Source organism: Grammomys surdaster, unplaced genomic scaffold (genome assembly GCF_004785775.1).
Source record: "Grammomys surdaster isolate TR1022 unplaced genomic scaffold, NIH_TR_1.0 126298, whole genome shotgun sequence".
In the NCBI taxonomy this organism is placed as follows: Eukaryota; Metazoa; Chordata; class Mammalia; order Rodentia; family Muridae; genus Grammomys; species Grammomys surdaster.
This window is the reverse complement of record NW_021621098.1, coordinates 72,489-82,686: the sequence shown is the minus strand read 5'-3', so window position 1 is coordinate 82,686 and position 10,198 is coordinate 72,489. Positions and strand designations below refer to the sequence as shown.

At 36.5% G+C, this 10,198-nt stretch overlaps 2 pseudogenes; one reads left to right on the top strand and one right to left on the bottom strand.

The window, feature by feature from the left end:
* Positions 1-6,539: 6,539 nt before the first annotated feature.
* LOC114614069 lies at positions 6,540-8,389 on the bottom strand (annotated as a pseudogene).
* Positions 8,390-9,564: 1,175 nt separating this feature from the next.
* Positions 9,565-10,198, top strand: part of LOC114614022 — a 2,643-nt pseudogene continuing 2,009 nt past the window's right edge.

Genomic DNA, 10,198 nt, shown 5'->3' with positions numbered 1-10,198 from the left:
TAAGTATTTTTGGAGATAGACTGTTCCCAAAAGGGTTGAGACACTCAGGTTGAGAACAGATATTCTGGAGGGAACACTGGCAGAACATGGAAAGGCAAATGTCAGAGGTTGAAAGAAGAGTTTTAAATAATGACTGGACGGATAAAAATACCATAGTAAAATATATATGTATATATTTGTGTATAATATATGTATGTATTCAGATAGATAGATAGATAGATAGATAGATAGATAGATAGGTAGGTAGATAGATAGATAGATAGATAGATAGATAGATAGATAGATAATGATAAATAAGGACACTAGCATATAGACGAATAGACACACAAAGAGAAAAGAAAAGAGAGAGAGAACACAGAAGAGAAAGAAAAGGTAGCTAAAATGGATTCTGTTTTATATTGTGGCTTAAATACCTAGCTCTTAGTAAGTACAACTTCAAGTAGTTAGTGAAAGTAACAAGCACTGAAATACATTATACATGTCGTGATATTTCTAGCTCCAATTAAGCTAACCTTTATATTCCCTTTGGGTAGAAAATTAGAACTTTCAATATTTGAGGCACTAAAATGTGGAGTATGAAGGGAAATTTATAAAGACGTAGGCTGATATGTTAGACAGAACACAGAGTATGCAACAATGGAGAAAGTAAAAAAACACAGTCAGTCATAATTATTATTTTATTTTCTGTTCATAAAAATTTATATATATATATATACATACACACACACATATATATATATGTGTGTATATATATATATATATATATATATATATATGCTCTTGCAGTATCTATGGTTACTTGATAATTAGAACCACATTCTTAACTAATTCACTGAGCTGTAAATAAAATATAATGAACTTAATTAGAAGGACCTCAAGTTATTTGTTTAATTTTGAAATAATTTTAATCCTATAAACACCTTGTCTTGCACACATGAACTCACATCAGCTGTAAATGCATGCAGCAGCTCTGCATAAAGTTATGTTAACAAAAGTCCCAGCAGGGAAGGAGGAATACAGTTATGAATTAACACCTCCTGTTCAGGAAACATTGTAACTTGCTTTCTCCAGTCGATAATCCCATACACATACATATAAAAGCAGCACTAAGTAGGTATTAAAAAGAGAGCACACATGAAGCTTGGAGGGAAAAGTACATGTGTGAACAAGGAATTGTTGGGGTGGGAAATGAAGTAAATCTTATCAACATATTATATGCATATATGAAATCTCAAACAATATTTTAAATTAATAATGCTATTTCAAATGTCACCACATTTTTTAAACAGATTCCTCTGGTAATATTAGTGATGATCAAGAGTAAATATTCACATGAGTCTCTGTTACTTTCTATTAATGTCATGAGTCTTAGTTACCTTCTTTTAGTGTAAGGAAACACTCCGAACAAGCCAATTTATAAAAGACAGTGTTTAATTGCATTTATAGTTTCAAAGGTTCAGAGTCCATGAGTGTGAAGCAAAAGCATGGAAAAAGACATCTGTCCTGAGTAAGAAGCTAGGACGAGACCCTAATTGTGATGACATAATGATGAACCCTCAATCCAGCAGTGCCACTCAGAGCTTTTAGAAATACATGAAAATACTGGGAATAGTGCTGAACATAAAGGAGATGAAGGATCTCTATTTATGGTGCCTTATACAAATTATTACAGGATGACAAATTTGGGAGGAGGAGTATGATATCAATGAAAACAAAATTAAAAAATGAAGCCAAATATGGTAAATTTTACTTATCAGTTTTTAGTATTAATCTCTTAGGTTTAAAAAGTTTATCAAGTTCATAAAGCTATTATAAAGAATGAGAAAAAATATGTTGGCACAATTTCAATGATTAATAAAATACTACTATAACTCAATTTTTACATTTCTCTAGGAATCTTTGGTAAGATATTACTTTTCCTTATCTACTTATACATTCAATATATTTTACTAATTTGAAGTCATGAACAGTTAATTCTGACTAGTTCAGTTCTGATTAGTCAGTAGAAACTCTAGTTTTCTCCTTGTTACTCACTAATTAATTATATCCTAATAGCTAAATGTGCAAAAATAGGATATTCTTAATATGCAGATATTTTTCTGATAATCTTATTTTTCTGTGTGTTTGTTTTTTCTCCTAAAATTATAAAATGTTTTGTTTTCCTTTTAATGAAAACAAAATGCAATTAGTTCTGGATATGTGAAAGATATATTAAAATTATTTTTTGTTTGTACATGTATCTTGTATGTATGGGGATGTTAGATAGCCTTTCCTAGGATACACCTAATTCTTTCTTTTAATCTTGTCAAATAATAATGGTTTCTATCAATTGAAATGACTATATGCTTATACTTGATATATAAAAATTATGTAATGCACTGAATGCCTTAAAATGTTTAGTCTTGTAATTTTTGTTCTAGGAATAAAATTCATCTGTCTATTATTTGTCATCCAATGTATACCTGCTTCGGTTAATTTGCTGATATTTTAAGGACTTTGGAAGATTTGTCTAAGTGAATGCATTTTTTTGAAGAGCCTGTTCAGATTTTTTTCCTCAAATTTCTTTTTGCAGCTAAAATTTTCAACTTGCTAAATTATATTCTTGTGATTAGAGTCAAGAGGCTTTATTAACTTACAAAACCAGATGCATCCATTGAAGGCAATACTCTCTGTGGCGTAATAACATTGGCTTTGAAAAGAACTTCATTAGGATTGTAGTAGCATATTTTCTGTGCATCATGTCACATCTTGAGTGAATTTTTCCATTGTATGGATTTGCTCTCAGTTACCACAAAGAAAAGGAATCAAATAATTAAATGTCAACACTTTTGCTTGTTATCATTTTTAAAGTATTGATTTTGATAAATATTCCAAAGTGATCAAAAGTTGTGTGTGTATATCTTCAGGTATGATCACTTTGTACTATATAAAACAACTTGAAGTTTCATCCTTGGGAGAAACTATATATTCATCTCTCGGCACCTTTTAGCTACTTGTAATTCTTTGTCAAATATTGGCAAGTGAAGTCAACTTTGAAAAATTATATATTTTTAATCCAAGAAACATAATCTGAATTCATTGCATGCTGAGTTTTGACATAGATACAGTTACTATAGAAAAATTGTAAACCTGTTATAGACATAACAATTCAAACTCACATTTCAAATACTCCAAGTGATATCTAACTGAACAGGAAAGTTCATGATAAGAATGTTTAGTGGGATGAGGAAGGAGAGGAAAGACCATGAAACAAGATGAGGTTCTCATGGCTTTTCATCTTCTGTGTATCCATAGTTGAAGTGGCATATACCATTTACTTTATTTTTGCTATGAAATATCAACAATAATACAATTACAAATTTTTTTGCAGTGTTCTCAGAAACTTAGGCATATTTATCCTGTTACAATTATTGTTACAATGTTCCTATACTATAATAAATTTAACTGTAAATGCCTTGTTTTCCATATTGTATATCATAGTTCATTTCCTGTGCTCAAAATCATAAAAGACTAAAGACTCAGTGTCATAAAGCACTTTTGCCACAGGTAGCCAATATGTACTTGATTCTTTGACCCTGGGAAATTAATTGGATTAACAAGGAGTTACATTGAATTTTCTTACAGTGATGTTATAGGCATATGTGAGTGTCTAATATCTTGACAACTAGATTGTATCATATCAGCTAAAAATATGTAACTCTGATCATGTGAGAAAATTGACATTACTCTGCCTGTGTATTTGCTACCTCTCGCAAATCATGAAGGGACCATTCCTAGTTCATAAATAAGAAATTTTCTGATGTTTCCTTTTCTAGAGTTATAACAAAAAAATATTTTATTTAAGTTAAAATGTGTTCCTGTCTCTGAGTCTATATTTTTATTATGTTTTTTAAAATCCTTGTCATCTGTTTATTGTTTTGTCCTATTCATATTGTTGTGTAATTTTGTTATTATTATTATTATTATTATTATTACAACATAGATGCCAGTTGGTTTTCTATGAGAGACAGAGAAGGTATGGGTTCACTAGGATAAATGATGCAAAGGAACTCAGAAGGTTGTAGGAGAGGAACAATAACTATATAACTATATACTATGTAACTATAGTATCTGGAAATAAATAGCTATTTTCAATAATAAGGAGAGAAATAGAAAAAACGTTTTGAAGAAAATCAATAACCAAATATCTATTGCCTCTGGGTGTTGTTAGTTAAGCTTTAGAATAGTAAATATATAGGAACTAGGAGTCCAATGATTTTATTGCAAATGATTTGAACTCTGGAAAAGTATGAATTATAATAGAATGTACAGTCAAGAATAGAAAAATGTGAAGCTAGAAAAGAAGTGAAAGTCAGTGCACATAGAAATTCAGGTCAGAAGATTAAAAATTAGTTATATAAAATACGTATCAATGAGTGTCTTAACTATGACAGTGATTTCTGCTCCCCATCACCATCTGTAAGACCAGAACTTTAGATCAAAATGTTTAGCTTGATAAACTTCTTTGTTCTAGGGCCAAATTTGTCAGATAAGTTGTTTTTTCCTTTTCCTTCACAACTGCACCAGTCCAGTATCAATATACCTACAAGCTCATCTGTGAAAACAAAGCCCTTGTTGTTCAAGAAATACACTTGTTGTGAGAGTTGCTTCTACTTCTTCTTCCCAACTCACCCATAACTATGTTCACTCACATACACACATCTAGCTACAAAACCATATTCTTTGAAACCACATAGTTTCTGCTCACCTTTCACCAGCGAAAGGATCCTTACCTTTCTCCATCTTTCTTCACTTGTTTTCATTTCTATAGCCACTGATAAGGTTAAAATAAATGGTTTGGAAACTATTCTTGACTGCTCCAACTAAACAGTGTATTTGCTTTACCTGGCCTAGATTTAGTCATATATGTCCTGCACTGGACTAGTGCAAAAAAAGAGTAGATTCTCTCACTACACAAACAACCTAAGAAAGAAGTCTATATATACAAGTCGAGTCTGGATATAATAAACACAAACTTTCAAGAAAACATATATCCTGTCAAACCCACTAATCCTATAAACATGTTCCTATTGAGAACTACTGAGATGAACCTCAGGACACAGAATTTAAAAGAATAATTGACAGTGCCGGCACTGCCCGTGGTACCGAGCTTGGGCGTAGGCCTGGGGGATTAAAGAAATACTAAGACTTAGGTCATCCGTTGTGAGAGAATGCCAATGCCTTTATTGAGCAGGTTCAATATATATACACCAAGCCAGGGAAGAAAAAACACAAACTCAGGAAAAAACAGGAACTCAACTGGGGAGCAATAGGATGTCAAGTATAAATTCCATTCCTGGGGCACCATGTATTAGTCAGGATGTGAAAAAGCAGGAACCGCAGAATGTTACTTAGTAGACAGCAGCATATGGAAAGGCTCAGCCAGGGCATAGCAGCCCTTTGGGGTCCTACAAGTCCCCCGTTTTTATTTTATAGGCGAATAGCATCTGTTTTAGGTCACCTTCCGTCAACACCAATTACCCGTCATTGGGAATCCCTGCCAGCCTCAGGGCCCCTGTCTTAGGTAGGTAAGGACTGCAAAGGAGTTACCCGTCATTGACTAACTATTCTCAGTAAAGCCTGAGCCGAACCTGGGCAGAAGGGTTCTCTCGTGCCAGCAACACGAGCACCTGCTTAGTAACTGCCTGGGACTGGATCTGCTGTCTGTGAAGGTGGCAAAGAAATATCAATCCTGCTGTGGCTGCCACAAAGGCTAGGACTCCCAGAGATAAGGACCTCTAGCCCATCCTTTAAGGAGCCTTCCAGCCATTTTGAGTCCTGCTAGTAACTTCTCTTCTTCTTCTTCTTTAATGTTACTGAACACAAGTAACATTAAAATTAACATAAAAAATTGTTGATTTCTCAGAATTAGCAGCAGCTTTTCTAGTAGTCTTGTTGATAGGAATTATAACTGGCCAGGTCAAGCTGCTTATCCCCATTGACATCAGAACTGGGGGTTTCTTCATGAGGCTCCAGTAGATCTCCACTTGGGCAGGCCGCATAGTGACAGGATGCACACAACACTCAGGAATCCAAACAGGAGTTTCAGCATCTTTAGGAAAAAACACGAACAGAACCTCTCACCCTGACTAATACAGGTCAGGGCCTTTCCATTTCTCTAAGCCCAGTGCCTTCTGGGCTCATTTCCAATGTCTGTCTCCTGCGGACAATGCATCATTAACCACTAATAAAAAATTTAAAATATACAAAATAAAGGATAATCTTGCATGAGATGAAGTAACCTCCCCCCCTTTTGTTTTTTCAAGATAATTTTTCAAAGTTAAATGTGTTCTTTCCACTATACCCTGGCCTTTAATGGCTTAGCCATCTCTCCAGCCCTGAGTTACTAGTTAAACCAAATTTCTATTATCAAAGTTGAATTTTTAACCATACCTAATGAACACTTTTTTAACATAAAATAATGAAACAAAAACAGACAATTAACAGATTGGTGCACCAAAGACAGACAATAGACAGGAAAAGCAGAACTAGGGGTTTCTCTAGTAGGAGCCAGGGAGAAAGCAGAATGTATCCCAAGATGGCTCTGAATTGCAGTATAAGGATGAAAACATGATACGCAGCATTTTTGCTGCATTGCCACTGATTAAACTCATGATATACTCATTATTCCAGTTATAGAGTGCCCACTCTGCCACCTGGAAGTGAGGGCTGGAAACACATTTGGCTAACTGTCGGAAAAGAGGCTCCATAATCTTCACAAATTCTCATGGTTCAATTACATCTAAAATTTCTTCTAATTCATTTAAGAACATTACTTCTTTTGGACTGTGAGTCTTTGGCCAGTATTTGAGAAGTGACATTACCACTGGTTCAGTGAGGGTGCTGTTCTTCTCTAAAAATGGCATGACACAGTATGCCAGCTTGGGATAGTAGACACTAAGGGACCTCACTTTGTATAAGGGCAGCAACACCTTCAACAGAAAAATCTTGTGCTCTTCCTTTAATGGTAAGGCAAATCCATTAATTATACTTCTCAGGATCTCCAGTAATTCTGCTATGCCACTGTGGTGCTCTGTCTCATAGATAAACCTATAAAATATATTACTGATCCGTTTCCTGATGTAAGCGAGCAGGCCTAAGAACTTCACATAGATTCTGTGCTGGGTCATTTTTAGAAAATCTCTCTCCCAAGGATCCTCACTATTAAAGAATTCTAGAAGCTGCAATAGAAACTTCTGATCAATATATTTCTTTGCTATATTGGGGTGGAAATCTAGAGACTCTAAAAATCTTAAGAAAAATGCATAAACAAGCTGCGGATGAGGCCAAGCTACTTCTAACATTGGTTTATCTCCTCCTAGATCAAATTCTGCTCCCGTAGGATTGGAGGAGGGTAGCAAGGTTGGAAACATTAACTGCAAACATGTGGATGGCTTTGGGGTAAATGGGCTCTGTGATCGCGTTCCAGTTGTGGGTGATATGTTCCACCAGTTTGCTTAGCGTAGCTCGCTTTACTTCTTTCCATTTTAAGTCACTCAGTGGGTCAGAAGCAAAGTCAAAGAGGATACAACACTGACTTAGCTTCTGGATAAAAAGCTTCTCTTGACCCACAGGAGGATCATCTTGCAAAGATAGGAATTTTTGCAGTTCTCTATTGCCAGGATTAACCCGTGGAGAGTTCTTCCATTTGTCTTTCTTCACAGGAACTACGATTGGCTGAGGGACTGGTACTTTTATTTTAGTAGGTGTCGAAGACTGGACAGCTCTGAGGCTGTTTTTCCTGCTGGCTATCTCTACTTCTGCTGTATCTTGTCCTTCTCCTTCTTTTGAACCTTTTCCACTTTTCACTAGTTTGGGTGGTTCTTTCTGATTCTTGGTTTTATTGGGTATGCCTGGTGCGGACTACAGCCTCTGCAGCTCCTGCAGCCACCCACCACCACTGTTGCTGCAGCAGCAGAAATGCCCTGGGCCCGGCCATTGTGCCATCCGGGCTACCACCGCTGCCACCAAGGGACTGAGTAGCTCATCCGCTCTCGCTTCCCCTTTTCCAGGCTCCCGTTCCCATTTTTTGACATTGCATTTCTTCAATTTTTCCTTTTCTAAAATTTCTTCCTCATCCTCAGAGCTGTAGCTACTCTCCACCTCATACAAGGATTCCTTACCTGCATCATCCCGTGTCAATACACGTAGAAAGGAACTCACAAATCCCATGGTGCGATCAAAGCTCACACTCTCTAGCGCTGCTTTCACTTTGATCCTGTGCCGCTTCTCCAATATGTTCCACTCTCTGAACCGGGCCAGCCGGCTCCTTCCAGAAACATCCCGTCAGGTTCTCCTCTCTTTCCCGATCTCAGTGAAACCTCCACTTGACAGCACCGGCACTGCTCATGGTACCGAGCTCAGGCGTAGGCCTGGGGGATTAAAGAAATACTCAGACTCGGGTCATCCGTTGTGAGAGAATGCCAATGCCTTTACTGAGCAGGTTCAATATATATACACCAAGCCAGGGAAGGAAAAACACAAACTCAGAAAAAAACAGGAACTTAACTGGGGGGCAATAGGATGTCAAGTATAAATTCCCTTCTTGGGGCACGATGTATTAGTCAGGATATGCAAAAGCAGGAACCGTAGAATGTTACTTAGTAGACAGCAGCATACAGAAAGGCTCAGCTAGGGCATAGCAGCCCTTCGGGGTCCTACAAACAATCATAAATTTTACCAAAGAATTCAAGAATTTGAAAGAAAATGGGAACAAACATTGTATTGAATTTTAAGATGATAACAACTAATGCCTGAGTGATGCCCAAGAAAATGAAATAATAAAGCAGTTAAAAATATTCCTAAAAAGTAAAAGAATTGTGGAAGGTATCACTATTGCAAATTTCAACTTGTACTTCAGAGCTATTGTATAAACACAGCCTGGAATAGGGGGAAAATCAGAATGAATGAAGTCAAATGGAATAACCATACTCAACATTCTGCACATAGCTCAACTACAAATGGATCAAAGACTCAGCATAAAATCTGATACATTGATGCTTATAAGAAAGAAGACAAGAGCTTTGAACTCATCATTACAGGAAAAGAAATTCTAAACAAAACACTTTTATCACAGGCACAAGATCAAAAAATTAAAAAATGGGACTTCATGAAACCAAAAAGCTTCTTTAGAAAAAGTAGCAACTTACAGAATGGGAAAATGTCCTACCAGCTACACATTTAGGAAAGGCTAATATCCAAATATATAAAGAACACAAGAAGCTAGATATCAAGCTTCACTGTACCACAGGCACATTAGGTCAAATGTGTACATTTCTAATCAATTAATAAGAGCCAGAAACTGGGGGAAAAAAGCTAGGTATCCTTCAACAGAGAATGGATAAGGAAAATGTGGCATATTGGCGCAAAGGTGTATTACTCATCTATTTAAAAAATGACAAGACACTAGCTGTAGCTGGCAAGCATTTGTATGTGTTCCAGAGTCGTCAATACTCGCTGCTGCAGTCTACATCTCATGGGTTCCACTAAGTTCTTCCACTCACATGGTCACCATAATCCACCATCATGGTGAAACTCTTAAAGGTTGACAAAACCCACAGTGAGTCCAAGAAAATGGCTCGTCCCGCAAAGGAGGTGGAAGAAGATAGTGAAGATGAAGAAATATCAGAAGATGAAGATGACAGCATTGGAGAAGAGGAGGTTGTCATCCCTCAGAAAAAAGGCAAAAAGGCTGCCACAACTCCAGCAAAGAAGGTGGTTGTTTCACAAACAAAGAAGGCTGCAGTTCCTACACCATCTAAGAAAGCAGGTGTTAACCCAGACAAAAAGATAGCAGCCATACCAGCTAAGAAAGCTGTTACACCAGCCAAAGTAGTTCCAACACCTGGTAAGAAGGGAGAAACACAAGCAAAAGCATTGGTACCAACTCCTGGTAAAAGGGGAGCTGTCATTCAGCCAAGGAGGCTAAGGATGGTAAGGATGCCAACAAGGAAGGCAGTGATAAGGATAAAGATGAAGAGGACATAGATAACAACAATGAGGATGAAGATGATGAGAAAGAGGATGAATTTGAGCCACCAGTAGTAAAAGGAGTGAAGACAGAAAAAAACAGCTCCTGCTGCTCCTGCTTCAGAGAATGAGGAAAATGAAGGAGAAGAAGAAGAAGAAGAAGAAGAAGAAGAAGAAGAAGAAGAAGAAG